A 17,222-nucleotide genomic window follows, 5' to 3' on the forward strand; every position below is an offset into this window, starting at 1 on the left:
CTGTGCTCTCTCTCTCTCTCTGTCTCTGGTCCACTACCAGATACAGGGTTGGAGGAGGGTTTCCCTATCACACCACAGTGAATCCTCTGGGTTTTAGCCTGTCTCTCAGACCGATTTGCAGAGAATCCCCACTGCCTCCATTTCTGGAACATTTCTGGGTTTCAGTGGTGTGAATTGGCTTGCTTTTTATTGGTTTCTCCTTGCTGATGAACAGTCACATATCAGCTTTCTGGATTCTAGCAGGTGGCTGAGTGCACGGTTTAGAATAATTTTTATTCTTCTGTCATTTCAGTAGGACTTCAGTATAGGATGGATTTAAATGCATATATTCAATGTGCAGTATTTACTGGAAGTCTCAAGTAATATGTTCAACAACCCTGTGATGCAGGAATACTTTTTATCCCTGTTTTACAGATGGTGAAAGAGGCATAGAGTTTTGGTCAGGCAGCCAGGAAGTGATAGAGTTGAATCTTAAAACCCTGGCTCCGTCTGACCCCTCTGCCCAGTGGTTTTCCAAGCAGTGGTTCTCACTCTTGTTTGACAAGATAACCTCCCAGGGAGCTTTAACAAATGCTAATACCTGGGCCAAAATGAAAGCAATCCAATCAGAGCCCCTGAGGGCAGACTCAGGCACTGAGGGTTGGTAACAGCTTCCCCCCGGGGGATCCTAGCGTGCCCCGGATTGAGAAGCACGGCTCTGAATTCTCCTCCAGTTCCAGGATTCTTTCTACCACTTTCCTTTTGGAACAGAAGATTACCCGTGCAGTGGGACAATCGGGATCTCTCTGTGAAGCTCCTCAGGACCCTTCCTCAATCACCCTCCATCCCTTCTGTCCACTGTGTTCACCTTTTCACCCATTCTTTTCAGATAGAGTTGCTAGAGGTAGCAAATAAAAATACAGGACTCCCAGTTCTTACAACTCATACAAACAACAGATACTGTTTTTAGCCTAATGTCCCATATAATATCTGTGACATACTAAAAAATTATGTTGATGCTTGAAACTCAAATTTCATGGTGTCCTGCTCTTCACCTGGCAGTTCTATATTCAGAGCATCACAATTGAAGAACATTTGAGATCTGTAGAACCTTCCATCTGGAAGCAGCCTGCTTTTAAGCCTCCCTGTCCCCCAGGCTCCCCTTGGCATTGCCACCCCTCCTGTAGTAGAATCCAGTCGATGGGCAGAACAGATGCCCCCACCTTGCCTTCCCTCTCTCTATAAATGGCCCGTTCCTGCTTCTCCATGCCTGCTTAAACACCCCACCTTCCAATACATTTTCCTCTCTGACAGTATTTCTTTTGGGACTAATGAACAAGTTGGAGTTACAAAGCTCATTCCCCATGTTGTGAGATGTCACTCACATGTTTCTCTGAGTTGACCACAAGCATCCTGGGGACTGAGACCTTGTCCAGTTCCTGGTCTAGTCCCATCAGCACTGTGTCTTTGGGTGCGGTCATGGGGACTGGAGGCACTCAGGAACCAGCTGTCAGGACGTTGTACTTTCCTTGCACCCCCTTCCCTGAGGCTCCCTACTGTCCCTTACTTGGGCAAATCTCCTCTTCCTGGCTTGCCAGGCACGAGGGTGTGTGACTTAAGGAGACACTCACTCTCAGTGTTGTGCAGTTATGACTCTGAACTTGCATGACATGGACCGTGAGTGCCTCCTTATGTTTAAAGGAGTCTTACTGGCCCCACCCTAGTCTGGTTCTGACTCTAGGGGAGAGAACACTCGCCGCGTGGTCCCAAGGGAAACTGGCTTTGGATCGCCCAAGTGGTAGGGTGTGTTTCCCAAACCTCCTGTGTTTGGGTTGTGTCACCCTGGCCTCATCAGCAGCATATGGATGCTGAGGCCTGTGCCTGCCTCCGTGGGGCCACCAAGGTATGGCCAGTGTGCAAGAGCAGGTGTGTGAAACATACACCATAGGTACACAGGAGAGTCTCCCAAACTTTCTCAAGTCTACAGACAAATATTTAGGGACCATGTAGTAGAAAGGAAAATCTGTCCCTGTCCTCAAGAGGTTTATGCTGTGTGAGTGTCTCAGGTTAAAATTATGTACCTCTCTGTTAACAAAAATACATTTTTCTAAAATCACAAAACCTTCTGTATTGGCTTTAGCATGAATAAGGTCTTTGATGCCATTAACTGGCCATGTTATTATAGAAGTCATTTAACCTCTCAGACCTCGGGTTTCTTTGTTTGTAAGATGATGGGGGCTCAATGAGGCAATCTCTAGACCTCACTGCATTTTAAAACTTTCACGATTTCTTTTATCTTAGGATTTCATCCCCCACTAAACTGGTATCTCCTGCCAAGTGACAGAAATATTTCTATTTGGGACATTTTTCTGGATTTATCACTTATTTTAATCTTGTTCCCCATCCTGGCATACTGTTTTGTCTAAAACCTGTATTTTAATTTTTTAAATGCAATTTGTCCTTTATAACTCTTTTTCATGTCCCATAAAAATGATGGATAGGGGAAGATAGATAAAGCTACAGATCAATCTTAGATTCTGATAATCTAATAAATGCTTTGAGCACCGATCTTGCAGTTTACGACCTCTTGCCAATTGATTTATGGCCTTGTAGTAAATTTTCTCTCCCACTTATCCAGTATTTATTGGAACATCTTGTTCTTAACAGACAAAGTACTGTATAAAACATCTGTCAAAACAAAAGGCAATTCAATTAAATATCTTTTACTTCTAAATCTACTTCTCTGGTTCTCTGTAGCCTCCAGATTGCAAAACAACAAGTCACGTTATGCACAACCTTTGAGCAAGGCTTCAGGAACGTAAAATGTACTTGAAAAATCATTACAACAAAAGTTAATGTGAACAGAATGAAGAGTCCCTATTTGGTCCACATGAGAGGCTAGAACCTGCTCATATTGATGCTGGCTCACTGAGGCCGCCCCAATCTCTTTGTCAGTAATGGCCCCATTACTCATTTTCCTCTTATAGAGCCCACAATTGGAAAGAGTTTCTTTAGAACCAAACTTTATTTACTGGGTAAGAATTAGTTTAGTTATGAATCTAAAGATACATTGACCTGGTTAGTCTGTTATAATCCACATTCACTCACAGAATTGATAAAATTCCACCAAAAATAAAGGAAAAGAAAGGTAAGTCAATTTCTTTAGGGGTTTTGCAATGCAGAAATAAAATTGGGGTCTCTCCCTTTTATTGCCTTTGAAGGGATCACTAAGTAAATACAAACTGAGACACACACACACACACACACACACACACACACACACACACACAAAGAAACTGAGACACATTCGCTCAGTTAGATCCTTCTTTTCCTACTATCAAGTCCAGTCAGGGAAAAAAGAGCTTGATTCTCCGAGAATTCCAGTAGTGCAGGGGGGCAGGCAGGGGAGCCCTGGGCTCTTTGCAGCAGAGATTCACATGTCCGTATTTCTTGTAATATTTCCTTTGTGTGAGGTTGAGAAGTGCTCTGATCGGTGTCCTTGGCCCCCTTTTCTGACCTGCAAAACCTGGAGCTCTACTCCGAAGGTCATTTTATGGATGGTTTGTGTATGTGGCTTAGAGAGCCCCGGCCTGCAACATTCCCATAGCTTAAACTTCTCCCGAATTCAAGGTTCCAATTTTGTTATTGTTGCTTCTAAATGCTCCCCAAATGTAACATGGATGGATGACATATTGAAAGCATATGTATGTTTACCTCCATATTGATGTCATTTCCTATAACACCAGGAATTATATGTGAAGTACCGGGCGGTGGGGAGCACGTGGGGGGATCTGACAAGCAGAAGCAAAGGCCAAATGTGTTCCAGGAGAGGACTCCTTAGTAGTTTTGATGTTAAAGTTGAAACCTGAAATATATTCTCATCTTAAGGGGGAAAAAATCCTGTTGATGGACATCAGTCATACTTGAACAATTTTCTTCTTTATCCTAAATCAGGAAATTTCGGAAATGGTCTTCACTGCAGACTTGCATGCTAATTGCCGCGGTGGTGGCTCTTTTTCCTCTGGGTTTAATCCTTCCATTGTGATGTTCCCATATTCATGGAGAGTAGGGATGAAATAGATAACGGGAGTCAAGAGATCTCAGATTTGTTTCCCGGATCTCTCTGTAAATTGCTAACAGTCAAAGACGGGGAAACGCAGGTTAGAATAATGGAGGAGAGGATTTTTGCACATGGCTGATTTTTGTCATCTCTGGCCTGTGTGACTCCCAGCTCTGCTGTGGACAGAATGTATTTGAACTTCTGTCTTTGAAACTCAGCCCACTGGGGGCCAGAGATACTTTTTTAAAGTTTTGCAACTTGTCCCTGGGCGTTCTAACATTTAAATGGTAGCCCAGATTTTCTCCAATGCTGAAACACTCCTGGTGTCACCTCAAGACCTTGCATTTGAGCCCCATAGCCTCCAAACATTCTCAGTGATGCCAACTTTCAGAGTGGGTCTGGAGCAGGATTGTAAGACAGCAGGGGTGCTGGGGGCACCACTTATCCTGCCTTCTTGGGTAAAGCACAGCTGCACCAAAGGCCACCCAGCCAGGGCCTTCCTGTCTGTCCCAGCTGTGTCTCCTCACTGACCTGCTGCTTTCTGAGGGCCCAGAGTCCCACCTCTGGAGAGCATAGGCTCCCAGGTCAGATGGCCCCAATTTGGCATTGGCTGGCTGAGTGACCTTGGGCAACTTCACAATGGTTCTACATCTTAGTCTCCTTACCTGTAAAATGGGTTTTGTGAAGATCAAATATAATGATGCATACAAAGCACCTAGTACAGTGCCTGACACTATGAGGAGTGCAGGAAATACCCGTTCTTATCATTAGTAATTTTTTTTTCAGACAAAATCAGGAAGTATTTTATTGTACAAAATTTACATTTGTTGTATATAGTGAAAAGCATGGCAAAACAATATTTTGTTAATCCATTTTCTGAGATTTTCTGTGAAAAGTAAAGATTTATTTCCTAATACATTCTCAGATAATATAACTTTTGATATAGTTGTTTAACAGTTGTGTTGGTAGTAAGTGTCTTGGGACATAATGTATAAAACTGAACACAGATCAGAAAAGTGCAGGGGGAAGACCACTGCCAAAGAGTAATCTCCACGAACTCGGCATTTTCCACTGCAAGGCAGATGCTGTGGGGTCCTCACAACATGGTTTGATTATCTGAAGCCATTCATTAAGATACTCAACAAGACCTAATGCATCTGGGATATTGTCTCCTTCTGAAACAAATTTCAGCAGAACCACCACTGGGATTTCTTTAGAACAGCCTTCATCATAGAGTGTTTTTGTGATACCTCCTCCAGGAATACGAATACAAAACTCAGAATCATCTATTTCAGGAATGCATGGGCTTTTTTCCATTTCTTCCCAATTAAGGCTCTGTATTCTATTTTGAACACTTTTTTGCACAATGGGTGTAAGTAGGTATCTGAAGGGAGTGCTGCGAAGTTGTAGATCATTACGGTGATATGAATGGCTGCTTGAAAGAACAATAACTTTGGCACAGTTACTACTTTTCACCCAGGAAAGCAGTTTCTCACAGAATGAATGGCTTTGATTTATACTTAATAAAAATGGACCTTAACTGAAGAGCCACGAGCTTCTTTGAAGGCAATGAATATACTTCAGCGTTTATGCAGAGTTCTGTTGAATTTTCTTCTGCAGTTGCATATGGATTGTTTCCAACCATGGGCACAAGACAATCGGTATAGAAGTAACCAATCTTATGCATATTTAGTGTAGAAATAATCAAATCTATTGCAAGCTGGCCAACATTTCCAACAGACACTGCAGGTTTGTGTGGTGGTCTTCCTTATGTCTTTCAGGTCTGTAATTAACTGGTCACAGTTAATTAGGAGGGTGTGGCCCGCGAGGTCGGGGACAAACATGGTGGCACAGAGGGCGGGAGGACAGGCAAGGCCAAGGCCCAGCGCGGGCCCGGCAGGAGGCGGGAGGACCGCTGAGCGCGGGCCCAGGAGGCCGGGGCGGGGGCCGGGGGCGGGGGCGGGCAGGTGGACCCGCGAGCGCCGCGCCAGGCCTCCTTATCACTAGTAATTAACAACATTGGAGTGGAAGTGGAGCGTGTGATGATGCCTCAGCACTTTTCCCTGCATTTCCACATCCAAGTGCCATAAACCAGAGTATGGAAACCCTTGCACTTGACTTAATGCCACTGGAGGAAGCTGCTTGAGGCTAGAGTGGGTGAAAGTGAAGGAGGCCATGCTGCCTTGGCAGCCAGAACTTGAAAGGGCATGAGGCGGCGATGAAGTTGACCATAGTGCTCTCGTGCAGGTTCATGCAGCACTGGCTGGGTGCTAACTCCTGGGGATACTGCAGGGACAAGACAGATAGCTCCTGCCCTCAGGGAGCTCCCTGTTGGGCAAGGGAGGGGGCAGCCAACAAATCATTGCCCTGCAAGTCTCTAGCATATTTTTCTTTCTATTCTACAGTCTACATACATGCACTGCCTCACCCCATAATGCTCATTCCCCATCTGTTTCCCTCCCACCATGACCCACCCAAAGCTTGAGCCATTTCTCCCTAGTCTTTTGAGACCCTTCTTTATTGTAGATTCCCCACTCTACTTGGGCTATGATCCTTGACCGCACCTGCCTATTTAACTAACCCTGGTTCCCATACCTGTGGCTGGATGAGCCCAGTTGCCGGCATACAGAGAGCAGAGAGAGAATGAGTTTTGTCCAGCAGATTCGGTATTTCAGTCTAGAGTCTTTAGGTCGGGCCCATCGGAGTCAATTCCTAGGAGGGAGTTTCCACTTTCTGAATACTCCACTAATAAGTAATACTTTCAGCAATTTGAATAACATTCATGGAACTTTCCGGAGGTGAAAAGCACTATGCTAAGCACTGAGCATGTATTATCTCTCTTAGTCCTTTTATCAACCCTTGAAATTGGTACTACAGTTATCCCAATTTTATAGAGGACGAAATCAGGGTGCACCCAGACTAAGCAGCACCCCAGAGTTTGTCAGCTGCAGACCTGGGATCCGAATTCTGTTTCACATTCTTTCTTTCTTGTTGCACGCGGCTCCTGCTGGGGGGTGCAGGCACTTCTTGCCATTGCTGGTGTTCAGCTTCCATTTCATCCAAAGCCTTGTGTCTGATGTTCAAGGTCCGCATCTGGGAACCAGCCAGCGCTCTGCAGTCACCATTCTTCTCCTTCTCAGTCATCCCAGACTGATCCCCACCTCTGCGCTACTAGCTGGAGGCCCTCCATACAACCTCTCCTGGAGACCCCCGCAGTCCCCAACACCTGGCTCACATGACACTGCCTCCACCATGACCTCTGGGACTTTGCCACCCTGATTCTCAGGAGTGTCACCTGTCCATCTGAAGGGGCAGCTCTGCAAGCGCTTGTCTAGTTCCTGATCCCAGTATAACTCCTAGCACAGAGTGTTGCACATTGAGGGCGTTGGGCGTGTGTGTACAATCTTGTCTCCAGCCCTGAGTCCATTCCCCAGCAGTAAGTATGGTAAAACAAACAAACAAACAAAAAACACAAAAAACACAAAAAACAAACACAAACAAAACAAAACAAAACGAGAAAACAAAACTTAACCCCATGCATGCTGTTGATGTGGCCATTACAAATTATTATCACTAGTTAGCTTGAGTTTATTGTTGCTGTTTTGACCCGTTAATAAATAAACAACAAGAAATGGCTGGAAAACCATGACATGACACCCTTTTGGCAAAATGATGAAACAGGCGATGTTTGTCTGCTTTGTTCTAACCTCTTTGAGTCGTGCTTTCATGAACTCCACAACCCACCACTTATCCTTGGACACTGTACCCAAACCTACTTGCAGAGCCCCCATTCACCCCCAGGAGTAACCGATGGCTATGTGTCCTGGGAGGTGCAACCCATTTTAATGGGAACTGAAGCCTTATGGTAAAGGAAAGAAGCTTCGATGGAAGGATTGCAGGCATCCTCTGGCAAGGGAAGTTTGCTTAGCCCCCTGAAATTACATGTGGGCCTCCTGAGTTCATCCTTGTGTGGACATTTTCATTATTCTCTAAGGGCTAATTTTTTGCAGAAAGATGTCAGGGTGGGGAGGCCAGGGCCCTGCTGGCTGTGGGAGTTCCTGTGCCAGCTGATAAGTATGTCTGTCAGCTCCCGAAGAAAGGGGTGCCCCATAACCTGACCTGGCTCTTCTCCTCTTACCTCTGGGGCTGGCCCTCCATGGACGCCTCTCCTTCCCCTCGCTCTCCAACAATGGGCTTCTTTCAGCCCCTGCCCCTTCCCTCTGCCATTCCCCTGGCTATGAGCTCGTCTCTTCTCATGGTTTCATTAGCACCTCTTGCAGATGCCCTGCAAGTCGACCTTTCCCGCCATGACCCTTTCCTGTGCCCCAGACGGCATTTCCAACCGCTGACAGGACGTCTCTCCTCACGTAGCCTGCTGCCCCTCCACCTCAGTATGCCCATCTGCTCTCTCCCTTCATGCTGTGCAGGTGCCTCGTCTACTTGTCCATCTCGGGCAGGGCTCTGATGGGCTTTCCAGGGCTCCTGGCTAAGAACCGAGACAGCTCTCAGGAGTCTGCTGGGCGTCCATCATGCGTCAGGCAGCATGCGTGGGCTCAGGGTAGAGAAGTAAATACAAATCACTGACAGGCCCTAGGCTCTCAGTCCAGAGAAGGGGAGAGATGCATAGCCAATCTCTAGGGAGAGGGGAATGCAGGGCGCTCCGCAGGGCAGCATTCGATGCATGTTTCTTGGTGCGGAGGCCTTAGTTCTCCTGGTCCTGACTTTCCTCCCCATTCCCGCTGCCGCCATCTTGGACCAATCCCACATCCCTCATACCTAGATTATTGCCAACTGTCTCTTCTCTGTCCCCTCAATTATGAATCTTTTTTGCTACTAGCGAGTTTTTCCAAAATATCACTCTCACTAGTTTACTCCAATTCTCAAGGAAAAATAATCTACCCCGGTGCCTCCTTCTCGCTCCGCAGCCTTATTTCAGCACAGAGGTTAGAGCACGGGCTCTGGTATCAGGCTCGCTGTGCTAGAATTTCAGCTCTGCTGCTTAGTTGCTGTGTGACCTTTGGCACCACACCTGACCTCCTTGTCCTTCAGGCCCTCATCTGTAAAATGGGGACAAGAAGTAAGCCTACTTTGTGGTGTTGTAAGTGCAGAGTGAGTTAATATAGGCACAAGCACGGAGTAAGGTAGCCATAGTGTTCTTCGCTACTACTGCCAAGCAGTAGGGGCTTGCTGCTCCCCCCAGGCCCCGTCACAGGGCTTGGGGATGGCTGTCTCTGTGTTTCCCATGATGACAACCTTTCCTGAGACACCAGGCTTTTCTGGTTATGTTGCTTCTACTTGTCTGTCAGACCTAGATCGGTTCCCTGAACTTGCAGGGCATCTGCCCAGCTTCCCTAGCTCCACTAACCTCCCTGTCATCTGGGCTTGGGTCACAGGTATCATAGAGCCCCTTAAAGAAAGTTCTTTGGAGACTTCCTATATGTGCACTGCTCCTCCTTCAAGCAGTTAAAGACACTGTCTGGAAGTTTCAAACACACAGAGTTTAACAGGAAAACACTAGTACCTCCCGCTCAGATTACAGGAACACCTCCTACCTGCCATTTGCACCCTCTCTGACCAGGGGCTGGCAAATTTTTCCACACAGGCTCAAGTCGTAGGTACTTCAGGCATCACAGACCATATACCTACAGCTCAATTCTCAACAGCTCAGCTCTGCTGTCTTTGTAAGGAAGCAGCCAGAGCCGAGATGTGGCTGTGTTCCCATACAATTTTTGCATATGCAAACAGGTGGTGGGCCTGATTTGGCCCACAGGCTGTATTTTGCCGACCCCAGCTCTAGCTGAGAGCCAGTTCACTGGACAGACTCTCTCCGCTCAGCGAGCCTCCCCGAATGTTCCTCTCAGGGACAGATTATTTCCTGTTGCTTGGACTCCAGTCAGCCTCAGCAAATGTTTGAGTGGCCTGCGGTGTTAAGGTGAGCTAGTTCTCCTAGCCTGACAGCTTTGTTCCTGAGATCAGCCAGAGCAAGGGAGGACAGGCCCAGGGGAGCTGGTGACGTTGAGGCCAAAGGAAACCAGAGGCTCTTCTTGTCCTTCTTTTCCTCTCTAACCCACGGCCCACTCATGCTGCCCTCAGCCCTAGTCCCAGAGGTAAATAAATATACATTTTATAACCACTTCGGGCAGATTTTTTTATTATTAAGGAAGGAAATTAAAAGTCTCTGAAGTGTAGATAATACGGAGTTCACCAGACAAATTGACAATGGCCAGGAAATTTGAAACGGAGGGCTGCGGGCTCCTCTACTGGATGGCCTTCGGCCTGCCATCTCTTGGGGCTGGGCTGCCTTCAGGGTGGGGTGGGATGGCCTTGACCGTGCTGGCAGTGGGCCCAGAGCTTCTCTGTGGGCCAAGCTGCTTTGCCCAGTATTGATTTGGCATTTGTAAGGATCTCTCCACCGTAATGCCTCTTCTTCCCTTTGCCTTCCTAAAGGGTTGGTAGGGAAGTCGCTTGACTGTCCAAAGAAAATCCCAATCGCTCAATCCTGGGTTGCTCTCTCTTAATGGAATCTTCCTCTGAAGGAGACAGACACATCTCTCCGGGGACTGCCCTGCTTACATTCTCCATAACCCCTTTGGTTGTCACCGGGGGAGTAATTATAACTTAAATCGATGGGTACTTGAGAGAAGGTGAACTATTTGCCCTCTGCTAGCACTTGACATTTTGAACATTGGACAATGAAAGGTGACTTTGTTTATTTATTGAGCTATTAGGGCTTAATGCTAAAAGGGGTTCCTGACAAGAACTGAAAGAAACCTCCTTTTTGGGATAAAATCTTTAAGCACAAATTGCTTTGTTACTGGTCAATATTTGAGAAAAAAAAATTCCGGCGAAAGCTATATCCATTTGATATCATGTACATTTTTCTATATCTCCCTGGGTACGCCAAGAGTAAATGCTTTCCCCAGTATTTCCGACATCTGGTCTTAATATTTGAAAGTCTTTGTTTCATGTACTTTTGATAGACAACATTTTTTGTGTGTGGAGTATTTTGTTATTAGACGCTATGAAATGTTGATATTAATCTGAATTGCCCTGGTCTCCATGGAATACTAGGCCAGTTGGGAACTATCCTTGGGTGCATCTTTGGGAGAGTATTTGGGGGATCACACAGCATATTTTGACATCCTTGCAAGGGCATCTGACTTTGTTTTGTAGAAATGCTGGGCATGCTTTTAACCCAAAGGACCCCTGGGTGGGATCACTGTTCGTTTCCAATCTCCCCGACCAGTGTATTGGGTGCTGTTATGTTACAAAGGTTGGCAGGTTGAAAGGTCAGAGGTTAGGATTTAGCTTCTCCATTCAGTGTTCATGGATCCAAAGGAATTGAAGGGCTCTGTTCGAATCAGGGGTGAATTATATTCTGAAGGGGGCCTTCAACCCTTTCTGGATCTGAATGGATATAAGAGCTGAATGTGGATGACAAGCGGCTCTCCAGAGGGGCCAGGCTTGTTTGCAGATGGGCAAAAATGACCCGGTCACATGCAGAGTGATGCCCACTGTCACTGTCAGAGTCTTTAAGGAAAAAAACATGCTTGATGGAGCACTGAGTATTATACACAACTGATGAATCACTAAATTCTACGTCCGAAACTAATAATACATGGTATATTAACTGAATTTTTATTAACTGAATTTTTAAAAAAGGTATGCTGATGAGAGTAAATGTAGAAGGTTTATGAAAATATAGAATGGTGTTATTTCCATGGAAGAACTGGAATGAAGAAGTGTGGTGAAGGTGGGGCCAGCCAATCTGGCAGCCACCAGCATCACAGATCTGGGGTCCAGCATGGTCTGGGGCTCTAAGGTCACAGAGCTGAGGTCACAGGTCACAGAACAAGTCCCCAGGGTTACAAATCACCTGGAGATGGAACAGAGACTCATCTTCCCTGACTGGAAATATTCATTTCCATTTACCCATATTTCACGTAGTTTCCTTTAAATTAATTAAGTCAGTAAAATTTTCTAATGTAGATTCCCCATGCTGACGGAAAGACACTAAAACCAGATGGTAAGAACTTTAGGGGTGCAGGGGCACCTGGGTGGCTCAGTGGTTGAGCGTCTGCCTTTGGCTCAGGGTGTGATCTCAGGGTCCCGGGAGTCCCACATCGGGTTCCCGCAGGGAGCCTGCTTCTCCCTCTGCCTATGTCTCTGTCTCTCTGTCTGTGTCTCTCATGAGTAAATAAATAAAATAAAAGAAGAATTTTAGGGACACAGAGATGTGTGGACTTCTGCAGCATGCCCACCCCTAGAGTTCCTGTTCTCCATTCTCTTCCCACAGCACCTGCCTCACCCCAAGACAATGTTATGGTTTGAGTTTCCATTTTTTAACTCCATACCGTTCTACTTTGAACTAAACTTCATTACTATGTTGTTGATGCACAGATGCTCTCAAGTTCCCTGAAGAAGAAAATTAAATAGAAATGCATCGAATACAATAGAAATGTATCACCCAGTCTAATAAATGAAGATATACTTAATGACCTTGGGTAAGAAAAATCCCAGAGCTTTCCCACCCAAAAGTTAGGGGTGCCTCAAAAGAGAAAAGGGGGGGGGGGCGCAGCCCAGGTGGCTCAGCGGTTTAGCGCTGCCTTTAGCCCAGGGCCTGATCCTGGAGTCCCGGAATCGAGTCCCACGTCGGGCTCCCTGCATGGAGCCTGCTTCTCCTTCTGCTGTGTCTCTGCCTCTCTCTGTGTGTGTGTCTCTCACGAATAAATAAATAAAATCTTAAAAAAAAAAAAAAGAGAGAGAGAAAAGGGTCTTTTAATCCCCAGGATGAACAGTCACTTTGGCAACCACTAATAAAGATTCACAAAGTTATAGAGTGCTTTGGAGTCTCCATGGCCTGCCCAACTTGTTTTAATTCTGCTCCCTGATGGAAGGATCTCCAAGATGCATTGTTAAGAGAAATGGACAAACTAAGAGCAGGGTGCATGGTATGCTACAGCAGGTTAGAACACTACAAAGCCTATCTCTGTGTATGTGTGTGTGTGTGTGTGTGTGTGTGTGTGTGTAGAATGCATCTGGAAAGTTACACACCTCTGGAAGATAAGTTGGATGGGGAGGATCCAGAGAAGGAGAGAGATTTGCCTTTCACTGTAGGATCTCTTGTCTTTTGAACTATAGACCATGTCTATACAGACACCAACTGAATAGAGACCACCGACTGAAAAACAAACTATTTGCTGAACCCCCAATCTATACTGTGTAGTTAGCTTTCTAAAATAAACCCATTATAATGAATAAAGAATAAAATATTTCAGACTTTTCTCCTTGCCCCCCACCCCTGGCATGTTAACAGTTAGGACACGGGAACTGTGAGTGGGATGCTAGACATCAAAATGGATTTGCATTTAGACTGATGGCGCTAATGTTTACAAACAGGTGCCTCTAAGTGTGGGAAGACACGTGCTTGATTATTTGGGAGCCACCTGCAGGGGGATAAGTTTATTTACAAGTGAGTGAACCCAGAAGCAGGCTCTGCGTTGAAGGTTGTGATTAAGGCACATGGTTAATGATAAAACAAATAAAAGCAACTCTCTAAAAAATGTCACATGGGGGAAGGAAACGAAAGTGAAGGGGAACCTGATCTCTATAATCCCATAATATTCCAAATATAATTGCCATCTGACTCAGATCTTCTCAGAGTTAATAGTGCAGAAGTCACTTTTTTTTTTCCTGCTGGCATATCCTTGTCATTAACAATATAGCAATTTGGAGGAAAAGGCTGTAATGATTTCACCTGGGTTTAAATTGCTCGGTTACTGTCTCATTTTCCTGCATAGATCCATTGAGCTCTCCAGGCATGAAGTGGAACAAAGTTATTTCCTAGGGTTGGGGTTTTTACGGGTCTGACTTGGCGCTAATAGTGTTGCTTTCTTGGGGGACAGGGAGTATGGAGAGGGATACGCAGCCAGAGTCAGGCTGCTTCGGGTCCATTCCCGTCCTTCCACTTCCTGACCTTGCAGCAGGAGACGAGCTACCCAACGTTGTTGAATTTTACTTTTCACATCTGTCCCATGGGGTTAATAACACTAACCTGGAAGGACTGTTTTGAAGACCAAGTGTGAAAAGTGGGACCCAGCACCTGCATGCATTCAGCACTTAGAAATGTGGGACCCTCTTCCTTAGCAGAGAACCCTGAGATGGGAGTCACCATCCCCACAGCTGCTGCAGCCCCATCCTCTAAGGTACCAGCAGCCCGAGTAAGTGTTCCAGGATCCTGACCTTCCCTGGAAATGGGTGAGTGCTCGCTCACAGGTCCGCGGTGCGCTATAGAGGGCGTTATCTGTTAGCGACCTCGCTTCCTCAAGAGGTGCTGGAATTTCCTTCCCTTGGAGAAATGCTATTTCACAGTCCCTCAGTAGATGTCAGCAGCATAGCGAACATCTCTGTGCCACAGGAGAAGGGGGGTTGGCTTCAAAACAACTTTTCCAATTAAAAAATTAAAAAAAAAAATTCAAAGCTCCCCTCTGTAGTCACTTCAGGAGTCCCAGAACCAAAATGGTGAGATTCTTGAGAGGATTACCAAGCATGCATTTGCATTTTAAAGACGACCTTTTATTCGCAAGTAATGAAAACATCATCCCGGAGATGGTTAGGGATTATAGCAACCTTTTTAGAATTTTCTGCAAGTTTATCTTGCATTTTACCCTCCAGGCAAGAGTGAAATAATAGAAGATGTCCAATATTTTGTTTCTTCCTGTGAAGTAAATCAAAACCGTGGGAATGTTTTCCCCTAATTTAATTTACTGCTGTCTCCTCGAATGTATCTTTTATTGTGCTCAATTAAACCTCTGATTGTGACCACAACTGCAATGAGGTCAGAGTAAGAGCTTTTTTGTCAGAAAAAAAAAAAAAAAAAAAGGGCTGATTGGAGTATGTGGCCAAGTAATATTTGGATGTGGATTCCGACCTAGGGTTTTGCTTATGACATTTAATCCACCAGCTGACTCTCCTTCCCACTCTCTTCCACATTCTTGCTTGCCCCACCCCAGGTCTGATATGAGCTGGGCCAGAACGGCTAAGTGGGAATATCTCTATCCCTTACATACCTTATTGTCCCTGGTGATACACAATTTTGCCACCAAACTTGATTTCACATTATCTATCACAGCCTACATTTTGGTGGGAGGGAAATAGATGGTGCCCAAGATGTGAGAATTTATAACTGTGGTCTTTCAGTAGTGAGCTCCCTGTCACTAGAAGTATTCATTCACCAGTGATTCTCAATTATGACTGCACATTGGGATCATCTGCGAAGCAACATCTAGGGTGACCGTCATCCCAGGTGCCAGGGACTGTCCCAGTTCCAGCACTAAAAATTCCAGGTCCCAAGGAATCCTTTCATTCTGGACAAATGGAGGTTTTTGGTCACCCTACTGATGCTTTCCGTCCCCGGAGATTCTGGTTTAAGTGAGCGCTGGAATTTTTAAAAACCTCCCAGGTGATTTTAATGTGCAGCTAAGGTTTGGAACCATTGACCTTGAGGCCAAATGATCATGGTCATAAACACTTTGGAAGGGGCCCTTGGGTAAGCCATAGGAAAGGTAGCTTTGCCCATTTGTTGTCACTGTCAGAGCCTTGGCCTGGGGACGTGGCATGGTTTCTAACCAAACGAGCCACTTGACACTTGATTAGGAAGATGGGGGGGCTGGGATCAGGATGAAGCAAATGGGGGTCCTTGCCTTGTACACAAAATTTAAGGGGCACGAAAGCCACGGTGATCACCATAGAGAATATATTTAAAAATGAAAATTACTGTAAGAGATCCATGCTGAACAAGATCAAACTTTTAAATAAAGACAGGATCAGTGGGATCCCTGGGTGGCGCAGCGGTTTGGCGCCTGCCTTTGGCCCAGGGTGCGATCCTGGAGACCCGGGATCGAATCCCACATCGGGCTCCCGGTGCATGGAGCCTGCTTCTCCCTCTGCCTATGTCTCTGCCTCTCTCTCTCTCTCTGTGACTATCATAAATAAATAAAAATTAAAAAAAAAAAGACAGGATCAGTAACTGTGCTATGTAGAGCCACACTGGAGCTTGAGGTGAAAGGAAAATCAGTAAGAATGATCCTGTCTTTATTCTAAAAGTTTGATATTTTCTTCAGCATGGATTTTCTTGCATTAATCTTGATTTTTGATGTTGTATTTAAATATTATGTATGTATGTATGTTGCACCCTAGAAAGATGCCTAACTCACCTGATCCCTGGAAAGATGCACTTCCCAGGTTCATCGAAAGGAAGAGGAGCCCCTAGGGTTTGACAGAGGCTCAGTGGGCTCACAGATGGGCAATGTGGTCTCCTTGCACTGTCTCTGGAAGGAAGTAGGCCTCCTAGAAGGCACGTGGTGATGGGCAGGACTGAGTGAGTGGAGTTCACAAGGGCCCTGTAAGGGGAACCAGAGCCTGTGGTCCTCAGCACCCCAGCCAGACTGAGCAGGCACCTGGGGCGGTGCTAAGTGACTTGTAGGTTTCAGCTGATTTCAACTCTTACAGCCCCTTTGGTTAGAAACCAAAAAACAAACTGTGTTTCTCCATTTCCAGGATTAAAATTAAGCAAAACCAGAACCCCCTCTTTTTTTTGTAAGTGGAATGGAGAACAGACAGTGCAAAAACCTGTCTGAGGCAGGCTTTTGGGGGAAGAGGGAGGCAGAGGACTAATCATGTCCAGGGTAGGCCAGTTACTCAGCTGGCATGCTCCCCACGCCTAGGCCCAGGACTGACAGCACCAACAGCAGGAAAGAAAGGCTTAGTTGGCCCATGGTGCTGGGAGCCTTGTCGAGCTGAGAGACCCCATGAGGAGGGCCACCCCATTCCCTCCTGCCTTCCTGCTAGTTTGGATCAGAAGCTGCAGAAAGCATACTTGTGGTGTATTTTTTCATGGAAAGGTTGGAATGGACCAAAGTGTTACTATTTGTGCAACATGGGTTAATGAAACAGAGTCAGATTTGGGTTTAGAAGACCAGATTCGAATCCCAGCCCTACTCCTGGCTGGTTTGTGGTGCCTTGACAAGTCCGTGAACCTCCTAGAGACTCACTTCCAGCCTGCAAATGAGCGCAAATGGGATTTACCCCAACAGCCCCTGAAAACATCTGTGAGACTTGACTGGTCAATGTGGTGACGGTGCCATGGAAGATGTAGGCATGACCCGAAGGTAGAGGCATGATT

General features: G+C 45.9%; 1 pseudogene; it reads right to left on the bottom strand.

Annotated features, from left to right (window-relative positions):
- Positions 1–4,813: 4,813 nt before the first annotated feature.
- Positions 4,814–5,807, bottom strand: LOC112917128 (proteasome assembly chaperone 2 pseudogene; annotated as a pseudogene).
- Between the last annotated feature and the right edge of the window lie 11,415 nt (positions 5,808–17,222).

The sequence above is a fragment of the Vulpes vulpes genome, chromosome 15 (assembly GCF_048418805.1).
Source record: "Vulpes vulpes isolate BD-2025 chromosome 15, VulVul3, whole genome shotgun sequence".
Classification (NCBI taxonomy): domain Eukaryota; kingdom Metazoa; phylum Chordata; class Mammalia; order Carnivora; family Canidae; genus Vulpes; species Vulpes vulpes.